Raw genomic sequence first — 26827 nt, 5'->3', positions numbered from 1 at the left:
GTTCCACGATGATCTCATCGGATGAACCATGATTTCGAGGATTCAATCAATCCCGTATACAATTCCCTTTGTCAATCGGTACGTTACTTGCCCGAGATTCGATCGTCGGTATCCCAATACCTTGTTCAATCTCGTTACCGGCAAGTCACTTTACTCGTACCGTAACGCATGATCCCGTGGCTAACTCCTTAGTCACATTGAGCTCATTATGATGATGCATTACCGAGTGGGCCCAGAGATACCTCTCCGTCATACGGAGTGACAAATCCCAGTCTCGATTTGTGCCAACCCAACAGACACTTTCGGAGATACGTGTAGTGCACCTTTATAGCCACCCAGTTATGTTGTGACGTTTGGTACACCCAAAGCATTCCTACGGTATCCGGGAGTTGCACAATCTCATGGTCTAAGGAAATGATACTTGACATTAGAAAAGCTCTAGCAAACGAACTACACGATCTTGTGCTATGCTTAGGATTGGGTCTTGTCCATCACATCATTCTCCTAATGATGTGATCCCATTATCAATGACATCCAATGTCCATGGTCAGGAAACCATAACCATCTATTGATCAATGAGCTAGTCAACTAGAGGCTTACTAGGGACATGTTGTGGTCTATGTATTCACGCATGTATTACGGTTTCCAGTTAATACAATTATAGCATGAACAACAGACAATTATCATTAACAAGGAAATACAATAATAACCATTTCATTATTGCCTCTAGGGCATATTTCCAACAGTCTCCTACTTGCACTAGAGTCAATAATCTAGTTCACATCACCATGTGATTAACACTCAAAGTTCACATCGCCATGTGACTAATACCCAAGAGTTTACTAGAGTCAATAATCTAGTTCACGTCACCATGTGATTAACACTGAATGAGTTCTAGGGTTTGATCATGTTATGCTTATGAGAGAGGTTTTAGTCAACGAGTCAGCAACATTCAGATCCGTGTGTGCTTTAGAAATCTCTATGTCATCTTGTAGATGCAGCTACCATGCGCTACTTGGAGCTATTCCAAATAACTGCTCTACTATACAAATCCGGTTCACTACTCAGAGTCATCCGGATTAGTGTCAAAGTTTGCATCGACGTAACCCTTTACGACGAACCCCCTTTCCACCTCCATAATCGAGAAAATTCCTTAGTCCACTAGACACTAAGGATAAGTTCGACCGCTGTCATGTGATCCCTTCCTGGATCACTATTGTACCCCTTGACTAACTCATGGCAAGGCACACTTCAGGTGCGGTACACAGCATAGCATATTGTAGAGCCTACGTCTAAAGCATAGGGGACCACCTTCGTCCTTTCTCTTTCTTCTGCCGTGGTCACGTCTTGAGTCTTACTCAATACTCACACCTTGTAACACAGCCAAGAACTCCTTCTTTGCTGATCTATTTTGAACTCCTTCAAAATCTTGTCACGGTATGTATTCATTTGAAAGTACTATTAAGCGTTTTTTGATCTATCCTTATAGATCTTGATGCTCAATGTTCAAGTAGCTTAATCCAGGTTTTCCATTAAAAACACTTTTCAAATAACCCTGAATGCTTTCCAGAAATTCTACATCATTTCTGATCAACAATATGTTAACAACATATACTCATCAAAAATTCTATAGTGCTCCCACTCACTTCTTTGGAAATACAAGTTTCTCATGAACTTTGTATAAACCCAAAATATTTGATCATCTCATCAAAGCGTTCATTCCAACTCCGAGATGCTTACTCCAATCCTTAGAAGGATTGCTGGAGCTTTGCATACTTGTTAGCATCTTTCAGGACTGACAAAACCTTATGGTTGTATCACATACAACCTTTCCTCAAGAAAATCGTCGAGGAAACAATGTTTTGACATCCTATCTGCAAGATTTCATAAATAATGCAGTAACTGCTAATATAATTCTAACAGACTCTTAGCATCGCTACAAGTGAGAAAGTCTCATCGCAGTCAACTCCTTGAACTTGCCGGAAAACATCTTAACGACAAGTCGAGCTTTCTTAATGGTGACACTTACCATCATTGTTTTTCTTCCCTTTAAAATCCATCTGTACCCAACAGCCTTATGACCATCAAGTAGTTCTTTCAAAGTCTGTACTTTGTTTTCATACATGGATCCTCTCGGATTTTATGGCCTCGAGCCATTCGTCGGAATCCGGGCCCACCATCGCTTCTCCATAGCTCGTACGTTCATTGTTGTCTAGCAACATGACTTCCAAGACAGGATTACGTACCACTCTGAAGTAGTACGCATCCTTGTTGTCCTATGAGGTTTGGTAGTGACTTGATCTGAAGTTTCATGATCAATATCATAAGCTTCCACTTTAATTGGTGTAGGTGCCACAGGAACAACTTCCTGTGCCCTGCTACACATTAGTTGAAGTGACGGTTCAATGACCTCATCAAGTCTCCACCATCCTCTCATTCAATTCTTTCGAGAGAAACTTTTCCTCGAGAAAGGACCCGTTTCTAGAAACAATCACTTTGCTTCCAGATCTGAAATAGGAGGTATACCCAACTGTTTGGGGTATTCTATGAAGATGCATTTATCCGCTTTGGGTTCGAGCTTATCAGCCTGAAACTTTTTCACATAAGCGTCGCAGCCCCAAACTTTTAAGAAACGACAGCTTAGGTTTCTCTAAACCATAGTTCATACGGTGTCGTCTCAACGGAATTGCGTGGTGCCCTATTTAAAGTGAATGCGGTTGTCTCTAATGCCTAACCCATAAACGATAGTTGTAATTCGATAAGAGACATCATGGTATGCACCATATCCAATAGGGTGCAGTTATGATGTTCGGACACACCATCACAATATGGTGTTCCAGGCGGTATTAGTCGTGAAACAATTTCCACAATTTCTTAATTGTGTGCCAAACTCGTAACTCAGATATTCATCTCTATGATCATATCACAGACATTTTATCCTCTTGTCACGACGATCTTCAACTTCACTCTGAAATTACTTGAACCTTTCAATAATTCAGACTTGTGTTTCATCAAGTAAATATTCTCAGCATCTACTAAAATCATCTGTGAAGTAAGAACATAACGATATCCACTGCGTGCGTCAGCACTCATTGGACTGCACACATCAAATGTATTACTTCCAACAAGTTGCTCTCTTGTTCCATCTTACTGAAAATGAGGCCTTTCAGTCATCTTGCCCATGTGGTATGATTTCCATGTCTCAAGTGATTCAAAATCAAGTGAGTCCAAATGATCCATCTGTATGGACTTTCTTCATGCATATATACTAATAGACATGGTTCGCATGTCTCAATCTTTTCAAAAACGAGTGAGTCCAAAGATCCATCAACATGGAGCTTCTTCATGCGTTTTATACCAATATGACTCAAGTGGCAGTGCCACAAGTATGTGGTACTATCATTACTATCTTATATCTTTTGGCTTGAACATGTGTATCACTACGATCGAGATTCAATAAACCATTCATTTTAGGTGCAAGACCATTGAAGGTATTATTCAAATAGTCAGAGTAACCATTATTCTCCTTTAATGAATAACCGTATTGCGATAAACATAATCCAATCATGTCTATGCTCAACGCAAACACCAAATAATAATTATTCAGGTTTAACCCCAATCTCGATGGTAGAGGGAGAATGCGATGCTTGATCACATCAACCTTGGAAACACTTCCAAAACATATTGTCATCTCACCTTTAGCTAGTCTCCGTTTATTCCGCAGCTTTTATTTCGAGTTACTAACAATTAGCAACCGAACCGGTATCTAATACCCTGGTGCTACTAGGAGTACTAGTAAAGTACACATTAATATAATGTATATCCAATATACTTCTGTCGACCTTGCCAGCCTTCTCATCTACGAAGTATCTAGGGTAGTTCTGCTTCAGTGACCGTTCCCCTCATTTCAGAAGCACTTAGTCTCGGGTTTGGGTTCAACCTTGGGTTTCTTCACTAGAGCAGCAACTGATTTGCCGTTTCATGAAGTATCCCTTCTTGCCCTTGCCCTTCTAGAAACGAGTGGTTTTACTAACCATCAACAATTGATGCTCCTTCTTGATTTCTACTTTCGCGGTGTCAAACATCGCGAGTTGCTCAAGGATCATCATGTATATCCCTGATATGTTATAGTTCATCATGAAGCTCTAATAGCTTGGTGGCAGTGTGTGACACCCCAAAATTTTGACCTTGATTTATTAAATTAAAATTTTGCCAGGAAATTAAAAATTTTATTTTCTAGTTTTATCTGTTAACTCCAGATAACTCTGTCCCTCTGAACTTTTGAGTTTTTCCTTCTGGATGGAAACTTTTCAAAAATATTGTTGGACTTATATACCTTCCCAAGAACAATTCTTTTATCAGTGAATTTAATTGCATAAATTTTTTTCTTCTGAGCTTTATTTTCCTTAATAGGGATTTGTCATGAGCTTTAGGGCCTCATTTGCACTACAACCCTTTCAAATACTCCTTTAAAATTCTTCCAAGTGTTTGGAGATGTCAGTAGATGCATATAATACAACTTTATGCAAAAGCCCATGAGTTTTCTTTGAAAAATTTGAGCAAAACATCCTCTTTTGCTCTCTGGCCCAGTTTGGTATTTTCTACTGCAACCCCATTTTATTTTGCTCTGTTGCCCATGATTCTTTTTCCTGCTTATAGTTCTCCCTACCAAACCCTTAAGTCCAGGAGAATGGACCCATTGGAGTATTTTTGATTCTTGAAATGATAGCTTTTAGTTTCTGCCCAGAATTGATTTTCTCAAAAACTTGCACTATCAAGTTTTTGTTTTTGCCAAACTAACCTTGCCTTCATCGCATACACCTAAAGAGACTAGGATCTGGAGAGTTTGGCCACCCCAAGAGTTGCCTAGATGCCCATGGCATTCTGTCGAGCACCTTGTGTTCATGGACAGCTTTGGCATAGTTTTATGTTTGCACTGTGATCTTGCCCCTCTGGACAAACCAGCATGTCCACTAGTCTCCTAACCACCCCTAACCCAGGCCTGCTAATCCCCAGCCTCATCCTAATCTTCTAGCACGCCCTGGCATTGCGTCGAGCACGTAGCGTGCATGCGCCGGGCACGCCCAGAGCGCGCGTTTTGCACATGCGTGCGCACGGGTCGCCGCGTCGCGCCCCTGGCCTCTGCTACCCCGCAGAGCCATGCCCCGCCCGCGACCACTCGCCACAACACTCCAAGCTCCCCTGGCGACCTACAGCGCCGCCGTCAGAGCCCCTTTGGTGGCACGCCGGCGTCGGCAGCGGGTCTCTGCCATGGACGGCGCCGCCCAAGCCACCCGCGCGCGCCAGCTGCCCCCTGGAACAGCTCGAGCTCATCCACAAGCTCGTCGGCACGCGCTCGTCGCTGCCACGTCGCGCTGCAGCTAAAGAACGGCGGTTCGCCGTGCTTATCCACGGCCGCCGCGGGAACCGACCTCGACCGCCTATATAAGTGGACCCCGAGCTCGACCAAGCACTTAGGCAACCTCTTTCTATCCCCCTAGTGCCCCCAACACCCAGCAATCGACGTCGGGAAGCTTTCTTCCCCGTCTCCGATCAGTTCGGTCGCTGCCACAATCCCGTGCAGTGCGACGCAACCAGGGCCTCCCCCACCCATCCAACGCCACCGTCCGATTCCCCTCGACTGTGCGGAGTCGCCCAACCTCTAAACTTCGATCGGGAGCCACCACAGCCCAAATCCCCAATCATGCCTGAAGCCTCCGCCGCCGCGAAGCTCGCCGCCGACGATCCCCTCCGTCCTCGGGGCCCTTTCGACTACCGGAAGGATCGCCCTGGAGCGGCGGATCCTTCCCCACCCTCGGATGGCTCCTAGGAGCCGTCGTTCGTCGGCGTCGATCGCCGGAGCCCCCGCCTCGGCTCGCACAGAGGAGGAAGAAGGCGGGGGACTAGTCAAACCTGACCAGTGGGCCGCTGGACCCACTATCACTGACCCAGCCCCGCCACCACGTGTTTAAGTGGGCGCGTAACCCCTGAAGTACGTCTCCTCTACTTCGAAAACGTATTTTCCCCCGAAACGTTTTCTTTTTCTGGTTTTTATTAAAAACAGAACTTTGACTGGCCATAACTTTTTAAATATAAGTCCAAATGACTTGATTCTTTTTTTGTTGTTCCTCAAATTCTGTCTAGTTTATTTTCATATTTATTTGAAAATTTTCCAGACACCTTTTTTGTACTGTTTTAAAACTATGTGTTAATTTGAATATTTTCAAAATAGGATTTTTTGGAGAGAGGAGAAAACTTTCAAAAGTTTTGGGATGCACCCTGCCTCTCCACAACTTGAAGGCAAGCATCTTGAACTCAGATATGATACAAGTTGGGTGCTGTTTTGCTAGAATATTCTAGAACTCCATCATTTACGCTAATGTGGAATGGTGTTATTTTATGTGGAATCATACTCATGCATATAAGCACATGGTGAAAATCTTTTCTGTTATGTATGTGACATTGGTGACAGTAGCTACTTCTCATGCCACATGTGCCTGATGATAGTTCGGAGGGATTCCGAAAGAAGGTTATGTTCCGGTGAACACAACCCTGTGACTGACGTCTCGTTGTGGCGAGAATGTGCAGTAAGGCATGATGGGGCATGAGGGGTGGTGACCCTGTCGGGAAACTATGAAGAACATTGCTATGCTAACCATGCAGGGAATACATAAACCTCCTGAGTCGGCCGTAGATCGAGTCTTGCTCCAGTAACCTCCCATACTTGTTTCGTACTACTACTTGTCCCTGCCATAGGTAGGGTACGGTTCAGTAAGTTGTCAACCCCTTTCTAGCACACACCGTACAGAGAGGCCGTGATGAGGGTTCCATGGCCATGGATTAAAGCTAGTCATCCGGTCAGGGGGCATGGGTGTTTCCGGTTGTAGCCGAGGGGAGTGGCTTCCCTAGTTTGCGCGCGTTATAAATTTTGTGATCCCATGTTAATCGAGGTTGTAGCCTCCCCACTTAGAGTTCTGCTTGACAGGTGTCGTGGGTGATTCCAGACACCGGTAAGTTAAGCTGGTGTGTGCGGGTCAGGCGTGTTTTCAATTAAAAGACCGTAGACGGAATTAGTCCCGATGGACTAAAGAAATCCGTTACTCGTGGGTAAAGAGTACACCCTCTGCAGAGATTATACATCTATTCGAATAGCCGTGTCCATGGTTAAGGACTACAGTCTGGGAAGGGTCAAGCGTCGGTCTTAGTGTCGGTCTTCGGAGGAAAAACTGCTGAACCAGAACATTGATTATAACCTGTGACATATGAGGGTTATGATTATTATTATTGTAGACTAACCATTTACATTATTTGAATTATTGAGTACCCCTGGGATGGTTCTACCTCCTGGATACTTACTGCGGTTATTCTATTATAAGCCCTTTATGTGGTGTCGCTCAGACGCCCGACTGTGGCATGCTTGTTATTTAAATTACTTATAAGCCCTTTATGTGGTGTCGCTCAGACGCCCGACTGTGGCATGCTTGTTATTTAAATTACTTATAAGCCCTTTATGTGGTGTCGCTCAGACGCCCGACTGTGGCATGCTTGTTATTTCTATTATTTATAAGCCCTTTATGTGGTGTCGCATAGACGCCCGACTGTGGCATGCTTGTTATTTCTTTTATTTATAAGCCCTTTTTGTGGTGTCGCTCAGACGCCCGACTGAGGCATGATTTATATTATTACCCATTCAAGGTGTCGTTCCAGACACCTGATCGGTGCATTTTAATTTCCTGCTTACATGCATCGTGAGTTTTATTTTGGGACCAACTAAGTGATCGTGGATTCTTTTAGTGCATGATTATCACCTGCTATGTTATACCTGTTTTCACAATGTTTGCGAGTACATTCAAAAGTACTCGCTGGCTTGTCCCTGGCTATTGTCTTGGCCAGATTTCTTGCGTGGAGAGGAGCGTTGCGACGACAGCCCCGGAACCCATGCAATGGTGATAGCAGCCTCGCGAAGATAGGAGTTATCCTGGTCAGCTGTTCTTGTCGGAAATGGAGTCCCATAGACGCAGATGAACCACAAACCGCTTCCGCCATCAACCACTAGAAACCAATTGTTGTACTCATAGGCCACAATGGTCTTGTACTACATATTATGTACATTGCTTGGAATTTTTGTATCAAGTTGGTGCCTCATCAGCTAACAGTAATCCTGGGGCTGGTGAGCACAAGAGCCATTTTCTGGGAAATTAATATCCCGAAAACCCGGTCCTGACAGACATGGTATCAGAGCCAGGCTGACCATTGGCTAATCCTATCTTAGCCAGGTCAATAAACCTAGGTTAACCAACCCACCAGATCTTAACCTAACCCCGGCCAAGCTTCCCGTGTAAGATAGCCACATAGTGACCCCGACACCTTTTGGCAGTCGGTGCCCAACCTATCAGCCTAGCCTGTCGATCACGCGCCAGTGACCGACACCTAAAGTGTCTCATTCGCAAGCGTGCGAAGGAAGGCTCCGTCCCCTTTTCCTATAAAAAGGGCACGCTAGCCTCAACTCAGCACAGCACAACCTCCTCCCCCAACTCGAGGCATAATGCCTGGCCCTATTGTGCACAATGAGACCACAACCACCAACCTTGGAGGTTTTGTGACCATGCTCGCAAACCTCACCCGCCGTGCCTATGCATTAGAAGAGCCCCTAGAATATGTTGTGTACCAAGGACCCATGAGCGGTGAGAGCCGTCAATTCTGGGCCACTGTACACATCTATGGTAGGGGTCTATCACCAGAGCGCCCCTACAGGTTCACTAGAAGGACAACTTCCTTTGAGCCACAAGCCATCCAGCTAGATGCTCGAGAAGCTATAGTTCAACTCCGGCACCTGTCGCCCAGAGTTAACTGTCGGTCGTTCTACTACTAGCCCAGCCGTGATGGGTATGGTAGGCCGCCCCAGGTTGCCAACGGGGATCACGAGTTGGATCCTACATTGTTGCATCTCGTGCGCTATGTAAGTGCACTAGAGGAACTGTTCGATCAGATCACCCTTGATCTGATCGCAGCTCGTGGAGAACTGGTTCGCCGAGCCCTGGCAAGAGGAGAAGATGAGCCCGAAGCCGACAACCCAGTCGTGCTGTTCGGACAGCCAATCGAGTCCTTGAGGTTTGCCCCAGCCATCGACCAAAATGCTTTGGTGTCCCCAGAAGTGCTTCGTCGCCTTTTGGGAACACGCTCCAACGGGATTGTGGCCAACAACCCCCGCGGTGGTCATCATCGCTACCCCGACCCTGCAGCCCCTCAACCTCATCCAGCTAATCCCGACGGTGAAACCCATGGAGAAACCTCGACATCCACAAGGCAAGCCCGCTTAGATATTAACGAAGTAGACTAAGTCACTCGAGTAGTACCAAGCCTTAGTATTTCTACGCCTTGTAATTGTGTGACCCTGTATCACTATTATTAAATGCTGTCTGCCTGTGCGCCCCTATTTTTGAATAGCAGCCATGCATAAGTACGTCAGCGTACAGTTGCATTTTTCCGGGCGCAGCTACCAAAAAAACCATCCCCGACGACACCCACAGCAATGCGTCACATTTATGAGATATGTGTATCTGTGGCTTTGACCCCGGCCCCAAGAGCAGACCGACAAATTAGTTACCCTTCACCGTGGTAAATAACCCAGCCCCAATGCTATATAATAGGCCACCTCGTGACCCTGCCAAGTACCCCCCGCCTTGTGCACAACACTCACAGCCATTTCTTTGCTATGCCGACCCCCAGTATTTATCTGAGGACTCCAGACGCAACCCCGGGTAGTTTTGTTAAAATATTGTGGGACTTTACCTGCAGTACCATGAGTGCTATCCATCCACCCCAGTACGAGTTGCTCAAATCGAGGATCACCCCCTCCACCTCGAAATATTGGGCAGTGGTGCACATCCCTCCCGCAAACCCAAACCAAGACCCAACGGAAGTCTCCTTCATGGGGAAATCCATGCCGACTCCGCATATGGCCATAGAAGCTGCTGTGTACGAAGCGCTTGCTCGTCTTCGATTCGCGGTACCCTATGCCAGCGAACGAGGGTATTATTACTTTCCGAGTCGTGCAGCACCCGGAGAAGTAGCATCTTTTCCCGGTGGACGAATCGAAAGAGACCCAGTACTGGCCAACCTTGCCCAGTATGTTATCGCTCAGGAACGTTTGACTCAGCTGGTAATGGGTTATCTCCAGAGCCTCGCTGATTTAAATCCTCATATCGCTATCGGCAGACCACTGAGACCCGACCAGGAGAGACGCATTCATCGGCTAGTCAATCCTTTTCCCCAGATAGAAGAGGAGTGTGCCCCAGTACCAGAGACGTTCTCTCAGGACACTGTCCATTTACCGTTTTCATTGTAAACGTCACCGCTATGATTATTATCCCAGCATTTATTTATGTGTTGCAACTTGTGCGTGGTATCCTAAATTTGTGCGGCGGATCAAATATTTGGTTTTATTGATGTGAGCAGTTTTACTGCTGTTAATTTTAATTTAACTAATTTTCACTCACGATAAATTTTGAAGTGAGATTTCTTTCCCTGAGTTGCTGCAGCATATACTTCTACACGACATAGATTTTTATTTACACAGCACCATAACAGCAGACTCACAACCACAACCACACGACCACGTGCGCTAATTACGAATCCTCGTGCACATTTTGCACCTAACTGATCACACCCGAGCACACCACAGTCTCAGTAGGAGAGCTTTGTGGGTAACTATTCAGGTGCAAGTGGCTTCCAGCACACTAACAGCAGTTAGCACTCGATGCCGCACTTAATCCTCATGATCACCGCCGCCGCGGAGAGCCAACACTCGAGCGGCAGCATCACGACGATCATCAAGGATCATCGCGCACAGGAGCACGGAGAACCCCAGCAACGTCACCAAACCTCCGCACATCAGGACAACGTACCAATCCGGCATCACCTCCGCCATTAGAGCCTCGTCTCGAGCTCCTGCAAACAGAAATGGAGGAGAATGAAGGAGAAGGAGGAGCGAGGCCAGATGTGAGGAAGAAGAAAGAGCACCGCGATCATTTTATAGCTCGAGATCGGTGTACGGTGGGCGAAGTCCACCAGCGCCGCTCGTCACTCGATCGCCGGTGTTCGGAGGCGAATTCGCGAGCAGTGCCAACAGTGCACTGGCCCGCGAGGTGAGTGCACGCTGCACCGGCAGTTAGCACACCGCGCACTACCGCAGTACGGCCTAGAGGCCTTACGCGCTAGGCGTTGCCGGTGGAGAAAGCGCGGGAAAGCACGCGAGCGAGAGAAAGAAGAGAGAGCCAGAGGTAGAAGAAGAGACCGACAGTGGGCCCCGGGTCCACCTATCAGCCAGAGAGAGCACTGTGCTCTCGGGTTCAACCAGCGTATTTTAGAAATTTAGATTTTATTCTAAATTTGCTGTATCCAAAGTAGAAATATCTAGTTTTTCCCAACCATGGATTTTTCCACGCAGCGCCAGTGTTCCACACTGTAGCTTTACACCACTTATTGCCCTCTCACTGTAGATGCATTTTTCTGCGTAAGTAGGATGATTTTTTTTTGGTAAGAGCGATGTTTGCCCAAAACAGCTTTTAACAAATCTCGAGGACGAGATTTTTCTTAAGGGGGGTAGTCTTGTGACACCCCAAAATTTTGACCTTGATTTATTAAATTAAAATTTTGCCAGGAAATTAAAAATTTTATTTTCTAGTTTTATCTGTTAATTCCAGATAACTCTGTCCCTCTGAACTTTTGAGTTTTTCCTTCTGGATGGAAACTTTTCAAAAATATTGTTGGACTTATATACCTTCCCAAGAACAATTCTTTTATCAGTGAATTTAATTGCATAAATTTTTTTCTTCTGAGCTTTATTTTCCTTAATAGGGATTTGTCATGAGCTTTAGGGCCTCATTTGCACTACAACCCTTTCAAATACTCCTTTAAAATTCTTCCAAGTGTTTGGAGATGTCAGTAGATGCATATAATACAACTTTATGCAAAAGCCCATGAGTGTTCTTTGAAAAATTTGAGCAAAACATCCTCTTTTGCTCTCTGGCCCAGTTTGGTATTTTCTACTACAACCTGCATATAGATAGCAAACACGGTTATAGATCAAGAATGTTGCAACACTTTTTTACATAATAACAATAAGGTCAATTACAAAGTCACCGAAGAAGATATAGTGAGAAGTTACAAAGCCCACAGAATCAGATATTATGTCAGTTATTTATGGTAGTGAAACAAATCTAGAGATAAACATTCTGTATGAGATTTACATGAAGACACTGGAATAGCAATAAATTCACTTGATGATTTCTTTCACAAGATGACAAGCATGATGCATGCATTCTTTGTACATTTTTCAGCACATGAATAAATTAACCAGCTTCGATCTACATAATCTTTCAATACTAGGTATTTTATAAAATTAAGATGAGCACACTTATTCTATCTTTGTTTACTTTGATGGTAGCTAATACCTAGAAAGATGAATAGCTAAGACCTTTTGGCATGATTGCAATAAATAGAAATCATACTACTCATTAGTGGCTAATTTCAGTGACTGTTTTCAGCAGCTTAACAAAGTTTAAACCCATGAGACATTATAAATTGCAACTTCAATAAGAACTCCCAAACAGTAACACTAAGAAGACATATATTTGGATTTCTGAAATGCGGTGCATAAGCGGGACATGATGCACGAAGCTGTACATAGATATTTAGGTTCTACAATGCAACCCATGTGAGCATGAAATGAGTGGCAACGGTAATTCCCTATATTGCATTATTTTCTCTACTCACAAAGAAGATCATGAGGTATTATAAAACTATAGTCCTTGAGCAATAATTAGTGCTTGATAATTGAATAGATATAACTCGGTTTGAGATAAGCTACCTTTCCACTCTTTAGTGTCTTCCATACATATTCTTTAAGTTGGTCGGTTGTAATGTTACTCCCAGTCTCTTCCATTACAGATCTGATCCATAGCTACACTTCCTCCAGTATATCTCTACTACTATAGTACACGAATTTTTGAATATTTGAATCTGGCTTCTTCTCTTACGTTTTACCCACCACTTCCAGAATGGAATCATCTGTAGCCGTCAACTCCATTAGATCGAACGGCCTGAGTCGCCCGGATTCGCCAACCACGCACATTCCCGCCAAAGGTGAAAACCAGTAGCCCCTTCGAGAGAACTCCACAACCCACAGTAGCCTCCTGGCTCCAAGCAAATCAATTCCCCGCCAACCTCCACTTCTCATCTCACGCTAATCTCTCCCCGGAATGTTTTGTATCCAATTTCTATAGCCCCCAGCACCTCCATCGGTACATCCCCCCGTCCACACCCCTGGCACCTCCGAATCACCTCCCACATCCAGATTGCAACTGCACCCCCGTCTCCTTGCAGTCTCTGATTTGCTTCAAATTTTGTTTACGCCTGGTCAGTCCAGGCTCATAGGAGCTGGATATCCATCTACGGCCAGCTGACCATAGTGCCACTAACCAGAGGTGACTGTGAGGTTGCTGATACTTCTGTTCCTTTTGGGATTTTGTGATGATTCTTTTGTATGAGAATGTTGTACAAGTGATTCTTCTTGCTGTTTTTTTTCTACTTTTCTTGCACGCAAGGTCTGATTTTAGTTTTATATCAGGTGATTCTTCTTCCACTGGTCTGATTGTGGCTTGCTGACCTTTTCTACTTTTTCTGCACACAAGGTGTTTGTGTTTTTGTCCAAACAGTTACAGTACATTATTAAAGTCAATGCTATCTGAAGATAAAGCGCATGTTCATTCTATTCGTGTCTCTTAGCTATTTGCAAATTTGTATATGCTATAATTATTTTTCTTGGATTTGGCAACCTAAAAATGGTCTAATGCTTATACCGTAGGTTGGGGTTGAAACCACCTGGCTTATAAAAATCAAGTAAAATCGACAAGATAGAAGGCCGAGTTCCATTTAGAGATATTACAAATGTTCACTAGACGTGACTTCACCAAAAGGGAGCCGCTGTATGTTTCTTTATTATCTTGATATATAATTATTATCCTTATCGATCCGTTGCCTTGATATACTATGTGTTTTTTGTTTGTTTTCTTTGGTGGGGAAATAGTAGTTGTCATTGGAGAGCAGAATGATCCCTTAGGTGAAAACAAAAATTCTACGCAAATGAGTTCTTCCCAGAGGAAAGGCTATTTGCAAAGGAATCGTGAGTACAAAAGGATAAGGCGTGAGTGCAGTGCAATTTGTAGCAATACACAACCAGCACCACAGCAGAAAAATACAAGGGCTAATAAGAACATGTGCATGACATGTAACTTTTCTAATCGATGAAATATTCATTTCTCATATTACCGAAAAAGGCTTTCGCCTGCTTTATAAATAAAGCAAATTCATTTCTCATATTATCAATGACCGTTGAATGTTTGTTTACCTCCTTATATATGATGTATAATTTTTTTGATGGGATAAGGTTGAACCTACATTACAGGAAAGGAAGTCGTGTCCAGTTCAAACTATGAAAAGCACGATTCAGTATTTTCTCAACTAGAGTCTTCATCAAAAGGAAAACAAGGTTGTGATACAAAATGAATTAACAAATATCTACTATAATTTTTTTTTCATCACAGCGTCGTTGACACTTTTTCCTTCAAAACAGTGGCGGATAGTGGTGGTTCTGGCACAAGTCATCCAAAATCTGGAACTCAATTCACCATCAGTTCACCTGGCATATATTTATCATCAATATCCTCAGAAGATCAAGCTGCAAAATATGAACTGAAAAACGTAGGTGCATAAGCGACATCATTGCCCCAACATGCACTCACAACTCTCGCATGATCAGGAAGAAACATACGTACAAGTGATTTGTGGCCATAATAAAAGACATAGGTCAGGAAAAGAAAGTACTGCACAGGATCGTGGTAGAGAGACCAACAATTTGCATGAAGATATCATTTATGTGCCCCAAGATTCTTTTCCTGCCATTCATGATAATTTTAGTCATAATTACAATGATTTAATTTGTTGCACATACAAGTATTTCATCTATTTACAACTATAGATAACTTGTCAACAGAATACCTAGCAAATAGTGAAGACACCATTGAGTACGATGATGTGGATGATGAGGGTCTAATGTATTTGCAGGGCTATTATTGTAGCATATACAATACTTAAATCTTATAGATGTACCATTCCTTTTTCAGTAATTGCATATAGCAGAAATCCAGCAACATAAGTGAGCACATATCATTCTTTATGATACAGATGCATTGGGCTTCACATGTATATGAAATATAGAGACATTTTTTAGTTTTAACATACAACAGAAACATCCGGTCAACAGACGGGAGCACAGAGCCACAGACCATTTTGCTTTACTCATACGGAATCAATTACAAAACCATCACAAGCCAACTCAGCAAAGGAGGGACATGCCCCATCCATAGATAGATTACAATTCTAATCTGATGCGCCTGGGACATGCCCCATCCATAGATAGATTACTAATTCTAATCTAATCCACAGATAGACCATGTGTTCAGTTTCTGAATCTGATTATTTTTTGAATAAAAGTTAATCCCATGATGTAACTTACCGTTTTGAGAATATTAATTGCAAGTTTGCCTTTTTCGCGGGAAACTTTACATTTGTAAGTGTTAACCAAAATTACTCTTTACATGTTCTCGAAATATAAGAAAATCAAATTTGTTCATGAACAATGTAAATTGGCAAGAGGCTGCGAAGCTAAAACTCCATATAAAAAGTGCTTTGTTTATATATAAAATTTTCCTGCTTGTATGAAATTTTTAGTTAAGAACGCACACGTGCAAAGCACGTGCCTCCAACTAGTGGTGACTATTCTCAGTTTATGCACATCAAAACAGTAAACGCAGCATTTTAAAATAACAGGGTGTATGCTTTTCTTCTTCTTAACATCATGTGCAAAAGCAAGTGGGTAAATAGCACAGCCACAAGTTCTGCAATTTGTTCATTTATTACGAACAATTTGTTCCAGGAGATCCATTTGGCAAGTACAAGTTGAGCATGATGTGGCAGAGAACATCAACTACACATAAAATCAAGTGTACCTGATTAGCCAGGCCGTGCAGTGGCCCAGCCAAGCCGTTAAGTGTCCTTAGCAACACAATAAAGAGCAAATGTGACATGTCCAGATCCGCAAGTCTGTACCTTAAATACTTAGAAAAGCATTAGAATATGATATCCACATAACACACATATCACAAAAAAGTTCAGAAAAAAGAATAGTCAGTTGTCTGCACTAAACAAGTACTGGTCTGTTACCTATGATCAGGCACTACCAATACCAAGTTAGCATAAATGATTAGTCGTCAAGACAATCACTCCTGCCATATAAACATGTATCTCAAGGAAAATTTGTAAAAGACATGGTTAATAACTTGAATAAAACACACCATATCAAGTATACTAACACAGAAGTGATATCAATATTTCCACCTTCCTCATCAGATAGTATAAAACACACCATAGCTAGTATAAAACACACGCCTACACGGTTTGCACCCAGGATGCATCCCCATATATGGAAAGACAGACATTGGGAACATAAGCAAAGCATGGCAAGAAGAACCCAATTGGAAAGAACACTAAACAAGCAACCATCAGAACGACCATAGTGAATCACCCCATCTCTGCTTATAAGAAGGGTAATTCAAGAACATAAGAACAACCGTAACGAACAACCATAACGACCAGCGAGCCAAACCAGAGTATCACAAGGGCACATGCGTTTGAGGTCTGGAAATCGCCGACGAACAATGCAGCGACGGAACCGAGAAACCGATCTGAATGAACACGATAAACTGACCATGCTTTGGCCTCTCTCCATCTCCGTAATCCAAATTCAAAACCTAATGGCGAACATGAAACACAGAAACACGAAATGTAATCGTTCATCGCACCGCCACGAACACGAAACACAGGATCGTGAGTGTCTCTCAGATAACCGAAGTGCACGCAGAAGTTGAATGATCCACCAAACTTAGAATCAATATTAACTACTCAATGATCCAGCAAACATTACTACAAAATTTTATGGAATAGGGTGTCAGAAGCTCAATGATCAATGACCGCACACTATAAGTTAACTGTCACAAAGTCTAGGCAAAGCAAGAAAAGCATTTTCCATTGACTGGACATTAGTAATACAAAAAAAGAATATGATATCCACATAAGACATAACAAAACACGCATATCACTAAAAATTAGAAAAAAGAAGTCAACTGTCTACACTAAAAAAATACTAGGTCATTAATCACAATACCGAGTTGATGCCACAAAATTAAACATGACAAACAATAAATTTTCAGGCAAACTAACAGGGAATTAACAAATGTCAGAGCATAAGAGTTGGGCTAGTCAATTGGATCAGCATTATCACAAGAAAACAAGCAGCACATGTCCATGTTATCCAAAGGAAAGGGACATGACAGAATTTAGCAACAACAACAACAACAACAACAACAACAACAACAAAGCCTTTAGTCCCAAACAAGTTGGGGTAGGCTAGAGGTGAAACTCATAAGATCTCGCAACCAACTCATGGCTCTGGCACATGGATAGCAAGCTTCCACGCACCCCTGTCCATAGCTAGCTCTTTGGTGATACTCCAATCCTTCAGGTCTCTCTTAACGGACTCCTCCCATGTCAAATTCGGTCTACAATAATTTAGCATCATTTAAAAAAACATGTGATGGACGTGCTTTCATGGATAAATAAATTCTAGAGTTATGCTCACAACAGAAATATATATATGCCCAGGTGTGCAATAACAAAATTCTGGAGTTATGCTGTGGAATCTAGAATGTAGTCTAAGGGGAACTAACTAGCATCAGCTCATCTAGAACTCCTATGAGTACTTCAATGGAAATAGCAACATCAGGGAGAAAAGAATGAACCTTTGTCCAACAGTAGCAGCAACAGGTGTTCAATTATATAGTCAAGCAGCAGGCCACATGGTTTGCACTCTTGTAAAACTTTTCTGCTCGGAACACACAAGCAAAGCATGATAACAAGAAACAAATTGGAAAGAACATATACAGTATACACCATCAGAACAAGCGTCTCTGCACCTAGGATTAGAGCACGCACGCCTAGCCGGTACAACAAGAACTCAAGAATTAACGGATCCTGCAACTCAAGAACTGACAGAGGGCCAAAAATTGACAGTGGGCCAACAAGAGAGCATGCGTTTGAGTTCTGAAAATCACCAAGAGCAACGCAGGTGACGGAACAGAGCAACCGGTCTAAACTAGCACGATAAACGAACGTCGCTCCCCGTCTCCGGCCGTAATCCAATTTCAAAACCAGACCCGTTCGTTCCTGCAACCGACGCGAACACGAAACCCAGGATTGCTAGCTAGTTCGGATAACAGAAGCGCACGCAGACAAGATTGCTAGTTCGCAAACGAGGCGAGACGGGCCAAGATCACGCGAGCGCATCGGGACAACAGCGAGGTCGAGCGAAATCGAACCAGGCGAGACTCTAAACGGACGACGGCGAGAACGAGCAAGATCGAACCGGACGCGACTCCACACGTGCGACGGCGAGGACGAGCAAAATCGAACCGGACGAGACTCTAAGCGGACGACGGCGAGGAAGAGCAAAATCGAACCAGGCGCAATTGCAAACGGGCGACGGCGAGGAAGAGCAAAATCGAACCGGATGGCGACTCCAAACGAGCGACGGTGAGGACGAGCAAAATCAAGAACCAGCCGCGGTTTCTGAGCAGACGACGGCGAGGGCGAGCAAAACCAAATCAGGCGCGACTCTAAACCTAAACGGACGGCGAATCGAGGACGAGCAAATGCCAAACCAGACGCGGCGAGGCGAGGCCGAGGCGGGAGGCAGGGCCCCGGGGCCCCGGGCGAAGGGAGGAGGAGCAGACCGGCCACGGCCAGAGCGCGGGGAGGGAGGACAGGGCGCGCCTGGCCGTGGGCGGGCCGCCGGGGAAGAGGCGGTGTCGCCGGAGACGGCTTCCGCGGGCGGCGGAAACCGGAGGGAAGTGGAGCTGCTGCTGGTGGGTTGGGGCTGGATCCGGGCCGGGTGGGCAGGACAGGAGGGGTCGGTTGGTCGGTCGGTCGGCAACGCGGCGCGGAGATATTACCGTTGGGAGCCTCCTATTGGGACCGGGTGCTCGAGGCGGACCGGGAAATTTCTAGGCTTGAGGGTTGAGGCAGAGGCGGTTGCGTGCGGAAGGGCTATCCAGCCGGCACAGAGATACCAGCCCATTAAGTCATGTTAGGTTGTGTGTCGTTTCTTTGAAAGAAAAAAAAGTCACGTGCTTTTAAATCCCCCAGACTTTTTATGTATGCCACTCCAAACTTTGATTGAATATAAAGCAGCGTCTTAGTCCTAAAAAAAAACCCACGGTCATAGATGCTATGAAAAAAAAATCCACAATATATTCATTTCGTTAGCACCAACTCAACTTAAGGTCCAGCCTTTTTCACGAAAAAGTTAAGGACCAACTAATTGCCCAGCTAGAATAGCGAGCGTACGTATCCAAATACCGTGTTTGAGGTGACTTTCGGCGATAGTACGGCGACCAGCATGATGCTGACTCTTCCCTCCCCGTTGATCCCCTCCCTCTCCCAATTTGATCATTCTTCCATCTCCGAGCTCCACCGCTACTCTCCCTCCTCTGTTATGATCCCTTCCTTTTGTGTATATACAAGCAAACTCATCATGTTGGGGAGGGTCCTGGCCCATGCTGGCCAACCCATGCCTCTGCCACTGGTTGTTTCTCCCTAGCAATCCTCTATTCCTCTTCTCTCTTGATCGTTCTCTCAATCCCTGGCCTCCTTAGTCGCTCTGTATCCCAAGAAGAACCACATTTGACGCATGTGTGTTGACTACCAACCCCTGAACAAGGCATGCCCCAAGATCCATTCTCTCTGCCACGTACGTATCGACCAAGTGATCTTCTCCCTAGCAATCCTCTATTCCTCTTCTCTCTTGATCGTTCTCTCAATCCCTGGCCTCCTTAGTCGCTCTGTATCCCAAGAAGAATCACATTTGGCGCATGTGTGTTGACTACCAACCCCTGAACATGGCATGCCCCCAGATCCATTCTCTCTGCCACGTAAGTATAGACCAAGTAATCGATTCCATGGACGGTTGTCAGCGTTTGCGTATTTTGGGCGCATATTCAGTCTATCATCAGATAAAAATGAGGTAGTCAGATGATATAGACTTCCTTCGTCATCCCCTATGAAACTTTCTCCTACATTTTCATGCATTTGATCTAGGAAATGTTGGTGCGACTTACCAGTGGTGTATTCGGAAATTTTGACACTACCGGGTCAGTAGAAACTTCCACACCTATGTCAACGACATCGTGGTAAAGTCCAAGTGCAGGGATGATCTTCGGGCAGATCTGGCGGAAACCTTCACAGACCTAAGGTAGATCAACTTGAAGCTTGACCAAGAGAAATGTGTCATCAAATTACCTACAGAAGCTCCTTGGTTTCGTCATTTTCTGGACGCGATATCGAGGCCACCCAGAGAAGACCGAAGCGATCCTCTGAAGTATGTGTAGTGATTCATCGGGTGCATTGCTGCCCTTAGGGCATCTCCAACGGTGACCCAAAAACCGCTCGCATATGTCCGGACCGCGGAAGCCATCCAACGCGGGCATGTATCGGTCCGCAGCGCGGTCCAGATGCGTTTTCTTCCGCAAATTGGAGAAAAAGTCGGGGGTGCGGGAGTCCGGACAACAGCCACGCAGGACTCTAACACCCCATGCCCACCCAATCCCCTCCCGGTCCAATTTCCTTCCACTACGCACCTCCCCCCTGCTTTGCATTCGCACCCTCCACCTCTCCGCCACCATTGTAAGTCTCCGGCCACCACAGAGGCATTGCCAGACGTCCGCAACCAGCGCTGACGCACCCGCTCGCCTTTACGACAACGTTGTCCACCTTGGAGCCGTTTGTACCCAGGTATACTCCCCCCTCCCCCCACCCCCCCCCCGCGTGTCGATGACCTCCATGGCAGACATCACACCCGAGAGGTGTTCGGTCAAATGCCATTGAGTTTATTTTCAAACGCTAGGTTGTTTTTAGAGTATGAAGGATGGTGAGTTACTCTACCATGGATGATGAGTTGTTGTGCGATGCGTGGTTGGCCGTATCCGTAAATTTCGTAAGCAGAAGCAGAGGGGGACCTTCTGGCAGCAGGTGTGTGAATCATTTCACGCACAAAAGCACATTGCACCCTATGGCATGTACATCATTCAACAACGCAACGTGAGGTCATTGTCGTATTGTTTGTACACCATCTAGACCAACGTCACCAATTTTTATCAAGTGGTTGCTCAGCAAGAGGCAAGGTGGCCATTGCACGCGATAGAGGAGGAGATCGTAAGTTTTTCTTCCTTTTGCTCAACTTGTTCAAATTATTCATTCACTCAATGTTGGTATACATATTATGTAGCCCGCACGCGCTGCCGTGATATACCACATGACAGGGGGATGTACGTAACACACTGTTGGATGAAGCTGAAGAGGGAGTATGTGTGGGATGAACTGATCTATTGATGAAAAACATGTTGGACATCTGATTAATCTAGTCGAATTAGAGACATTCTTGTACTAGACTTATTTGCATGGTATGTATGGACGATTTATGCTATTTTTTATCCAAACTTTGATGAATATCAGCCAGTTGCAAGAATTTCGTCCGGTTACTTAAAATGCGGGTTGAAATGTATCTGGATAGCATTGGATGGCGGCCTCCCGCATCTGTGTCCGCGGACGGATGCAGGAGGAAATTTGCGGGTTCCTGTTGGAGATGCCCTTAGTCGGTTCATCTCTAGGCTTGGCAAGAAAGGCCTGCCACTCTAATAGCTCCTCAAGAAGTCTGATTCTTTCGAATGGACTGATGTGGCGCAATTGGCCTTTGATGACCTCGGGCGCTTGCTCGTCACGCCATCAATCCTTTTTGACCGGGCCGAGAGGGAGCCCCTGCTCCTTTACATCATCATCCACCAACCGTGTGACTGAGCACATTGTCCTGGTGGTCATCATTTACTACGAAACTGAGTTTCTCTTCGAGTCCAGACTAATATATCCACATTAGCAGAAACTAGTCTACGGTGTGTTTCTGGCATCAAGGAAGCTACTACATTACTTAGAATCCTACTTGGATACCATGGTAAGTAGTGCCCCTTTTTCAGACATCATCGCCCGTCGCTGCCAGGGCACAACCTCCGGCAAGTGATGCACCTCCGACCAGGTCGCTTCGCAGCCATCTTTCTCTCCGGTGAGTTGGGCGCACTGCGCGCGGTCGATGGTCGTGATAGAGGCAGGTGGCAAAGGTGGCCACCACACCCAACCCTGGCTGCAATCTTGACGCCATCCTACACTTCGACAAGGTGGGCGGTTGCCGACGCTGGCGCCGAAGCGTCGGGTGATACACGTCTGGCGTTCGGCTGCGGGGATCTGGCACCTCCTCGTCTTCGTCTTACTTCAATCTGCAACAAATCAGTTGTTGCAGTGGTAAAAGTGCAACAATGGGCCTGTTGCAAAACTAGTGATGGTGGCCCATGGGACACGCGGCGTGCTGGAAAGGTGGCAGACATGAGAGCTGCGATATGTCAGGTAATTACAACCGTTTCCCTTTTTTACCAGAATTTGACACTAATATAGGGGCATTTTCACAAAATATGGTGCTCCAGTCACTAACAGTGGGCCTGGTATGCCATGGAAGCGCAGGATACACCTCACTACAAAAAAAGACACATCCGTGACATTTTGGGCCGAACGAATTTTTTTCCTGTCATACTTATGACACTTCTATGACGATAATTGTGACAAAACCAGGTATCATCATAGATGTGGCGGGGTCCTACTTCTATGACAAAAAATCATGACAGAAAATGGGCTTTTCGTCCTGGGCGGGCCGGAGACACAGCTGCATGACATTCTTTGGGCCGTCCATGACAGAAAAAACCGTGGTAGAAGCGAGGGCGAGAAAAATATCGGGGGAGTTCCCGGTTACGGTGGGTGGTCGGGGCCGAGCGATGCGCGTTTCTCTCGTACGTACGTGCGTGTGTGCGAGGCGTTGGGCTCTAACTGAACCCTTGCGAGGCGTTGGGCCCTAACTGAACCCCAGCGATTGCACTAGCTACGTTACTGAACCCGAGTGATCGATCCCTTGCTGTTAACTGAACCCGAGTGATTCCTTCGCTACTGCTGCTAACTGAAGCCGATCAAACACTGCTGCCTCCTTTCCTTGATGAACAGTGAGCGTTGTTGAGGGGGTTTGGATGAACAGTTCCCGGTGGGGGTTGGATGAACAGGACCCCGTGGTAGTAGAGGCCGTTGCCGCTGGATGAACAGTACCCCCGATCGATCGAGCCGGTGGATAAACAGGACCCCGTGGAGGGCTGGTTGAATAGTAGCCGGTGGAGGGCTGGTTGAACAGTAGCCGGTGGAGGGCTGGTTGAACAGTAGCCGGTGGAGGGCTGGATGAACAGTAGCCCGTGGAGGGTGGTTGAACAGGACCCCGTGGAGAGGGCTGGTTGAACAGTAGCCGGTGGAGGAGCGTGCGGTGGAGGCTGGATGAACAGGAGCCCGTGGATGAACAGTCGCAGGTAGAGACTGGAGGAGGTCGACGGTGGATGAACAGTAGCCCGTGGAGGTTGAAGGAGGTCGACGGTGGAGATGAACAGTATCCCGTGGAGTCCCGTTTTGCGGTACGCCAGACCCCTCCCGATGAATAGGACCCCCGTTTCGACCGTAGCGCTCCAACACAAGTCTGTTTCCTCCGTTTTGCGGTACGCCACACCCCTCCCGATCAACAGGACCCCGTTTCCACCGTAGGAGGTCCGTTTCCTCCGTTTTGCGGTATGCCAGACCCCTCCCGATGAACAGGATCCTGTTTCGACTGTGGCCGGTCGAACACAAGGCCGTTTCCTTCGTTCTGCAGTACGCCAGGCCTTGTTTCCATCGGCTGTTCTGTCCAAGCCGGTTGGCTCCCGATGAACTGGAGCTAGAGCAAGAAGACCAGAGGTTAAAGAAGCACTACGGTTGTTGAATGGACACCGTACGGTCACTGGAGCTAGAATCGTTCATATTGACTAAGTTGACAAAGCCCTCTGTCCCCGTCAACTTAGTAGGCCCACAAGTCAGCCTCCCATTATGCTGGGTCCTAGCTAGCAGGGGGAGCATTCATTTTTTGTGCGTAATAAGGAAGAACTTCCTTGCGTGCGAAGATATAGCTGGTGGGTCTGAGCTGTCAGTGGCTGGAAAGTTTTTTTTCGCGAAATACAGAGGCCCTTTTGGTTGGTCCCAGATGTCAGGTGGAGGAATCATTATTTTGCACGTAATAAGGAGGCATTTCCTTGTGTGCGGCCATGGACCCAGTTGTCAGCCTCTCCACGTACAGTCCACTTCCGATGGATGTCATTCGTTGACCACGCCGCGCCGAGAGCACCAGGACGGTGGATGACGGCGAGGCCTACGAAGGGAACGACATAGAGCTGGGGAAGACACGGCAGTGGCTGCCCACGCGGTGGGGAGTACGAGGGTTGACTGGTTCGGTTGCCGTCACCCGAAAATAACAGGAGGTGTGGGGAGTAGAGGGATAGCTAGGCCAGGGATGCGAGTATGGTGGGGCCGTGAGGCCTGCCCGGCAGCACAGCCGATCACGGGAGGCAGGAGCAGGCGGTTCTGCCGGCGCTGGTTTGGGCGGCTGGAGCAGGAAGATCAGAGACTGAAGAAGCACAATTGCCGTTAGATTGACATCTAACGGTCTGACGCTGGTAGAGTCGATTGTTGACTAAGTTTCTTTTTTTTGAGAAACCTTGTGTACGCATGAACTTAGTAAGCCCACAAGTCAGCCTCCAAATCTGTGGCAGACAATATAGAGCCCATTTATTATTTTTTAATAATTTCCAGCCCATTTGCTAATTCTTAAGTAACTTATTACAGCCCATTTTCTGCCCAGGACCACAGTCAAAAAGTTCAACCTTATTTTGCATATTTCGGTGGAGTCCGAACTATTGTAATCCCGAAATGATAAACATTTTTTTAATAACTTATTGATTTTCCAAAAAAAATTGTTTTGTTTTTGTAAGCAAACAAGACGTGGGACAATTGAGTTGGTTTAAGGGAAAACCAGTGGTAAAAAAATCAGCGATGGGAGGGAAAACAAAAAAAATAAGAATGTAAATATGAAAAGGGAACTCTATGTATTTTCAATATAATGATACGTGTATATGACCTAGTAAAACTATAGGTATAGATTAGAAAACGGAAGGAGGACATGGCGTTTCAAGAGGAAAATAGAACTGGGCTGTGTGTTTGATTCAGTAAAAAAACTGCCTGCGGATGTTGTAAGACAAAATATAACTAACGCTGGTGGGCCAGAGGCCAGTAGATTTGTGCCCCGTTGTCGTCATGGGCTAGGCCTGTTAAAAACAAAACCAAGCCTGGGCAGTCTACAGCCCAGTTGAAACTTGCTCGACCTGAAAAAACAATATACGTGCTCAATAAACGAGAGAATTCTGCAAGTACAGACTGATAACTGGGATGCAGCAGGTATATTATTTTTTCATCGTGATAATAAGTGCATGCACTTGTTTCAAAAAATTTGGAGAACTGGGAATTCGAACGGCAGGTGCTTATACTAACCATCAAATAAAAATCAGGTGCCTAAAAATTTGTTTCGAAATAAATGATTCAGCTTTATATCCACGTCGACCGAATGGCGTGCATGCCGCACTGTGACTGTATCTTGCGACGCGTTCACGTACCCCTTTTGAACGCCCTAGAATTGCGCCGGAAGAAATGCTTTCTTAGGCCACTCAGTGTGATACCTGCAGTATTGTCGAATACTTGTTTTAGTGTACGTAGTTGGCATTTTCATAACATCTTTGGCATGTTGCAGTTACTTGTTTCACTTTTTATTAACTGTCAAATTGTAATTGCTTCACTAGGTCTGCATCTAAAAAGAAAAATAGAGCTATAAACAAAGGAATATGTTTGTGCAAGTAGACGGCCGATCTGTGTCTTACCTGGAAGTTTCTCAGGATGGGTGTAGCATATGCCGTGCTCGATGTCGATGGTTGGTATGAACTAATCGATGAGAGGGTGAGATCTCGCACTGTCAGCACTCACTTTGGCCTCAAGGTGCTCGATCAACTCCTGATCCATGGGATCAAACTTGACCAATCCTTCTTGGAGTTGCATTAGTTAATTCTAGTTATATGGTACTCAATGTATGATCAAGTCGACTGTTTTAAGTGAATGATGAATGATTTCGACAGATAAGTGGTAGTACTCCACATCTGCAGTCCACAATACCCAAACACGCCGCCGGGATTCTTGTGTCACCTCACGCGCAGCGTGTTGTCTGATGTCTACTACGCAACCTTCTTCTTGTAGACGTTGTTGGGCCTCCAAGTGCAGAGGTTTGTAGGACAGTAGCAAATTTCCCTCAAGTGGATGACCTAAGGTTTATCAATCCGTGTGAGGCGTAGGATGAAGATGGTCTCTCTCAAACAACCCTGCAACCAAATAACAAAGAGTCTCTTGTGTCCCCAACACACCCAATACAATGGTAAATTGTATAGGTGCACTAGTTCGGCGAAGAGATGGTGATACAAGTGCAATATGGATGGTAGATATAGGTTTTTGTAATCTGAAAATATAAAAACAGCAAGGTAACTAATGATAAAAGTGAGCACAAACGGTATTGCAATGATAGGAAACAAGGCCTAGGGTTCATAATTTCACTAGTGCAAGTTCTCTCAACAATAATAACATAACTGGATCATATAACTATCCCTCAACATGCAAC

General features: G+C 45.3%; 1 long non-coding RNA gene across 1 annotated transcript; it reads right to left on the bottom strand.

The window, feature by feature from the left end:
* Positions 1–14512: 14512 nt before the first annotated feature.
* On the bottom strand, positions 14513–19130 carry LOC123143481 (uncharacterized). The gene is made up of 2 exons (XR_006470873.1): positions 14838–19130; positions 14513–14754 (listed from the first exon to the last, which is right to left on the bottom strand). It is a non-coding gene; the product is annotated as an uncharacterized lncRNA (long non-coding RNA).
* Positions 19131–26827: the final 7697 nt, after the last annotated feature.

This window comes from Triticum aestivum, chromosome 6D (genome assembly GCF_018294505.1).
Source record: "Triticum aestivum cultivar Chinese Spring chromosome 6D, IWGSC CS RefSeq v2.1, whole genome shotgun sequence".
NCBI classification, from domain to species: Eukaryota; Viridiplantae; Streptophyta; class Magnoliopsida; order Poales; family Poaceae; genus Triticum; species Triticum aestivum.
This window is presented reverse-complemented; position numbering and strand designations above follow the sequence as displayed.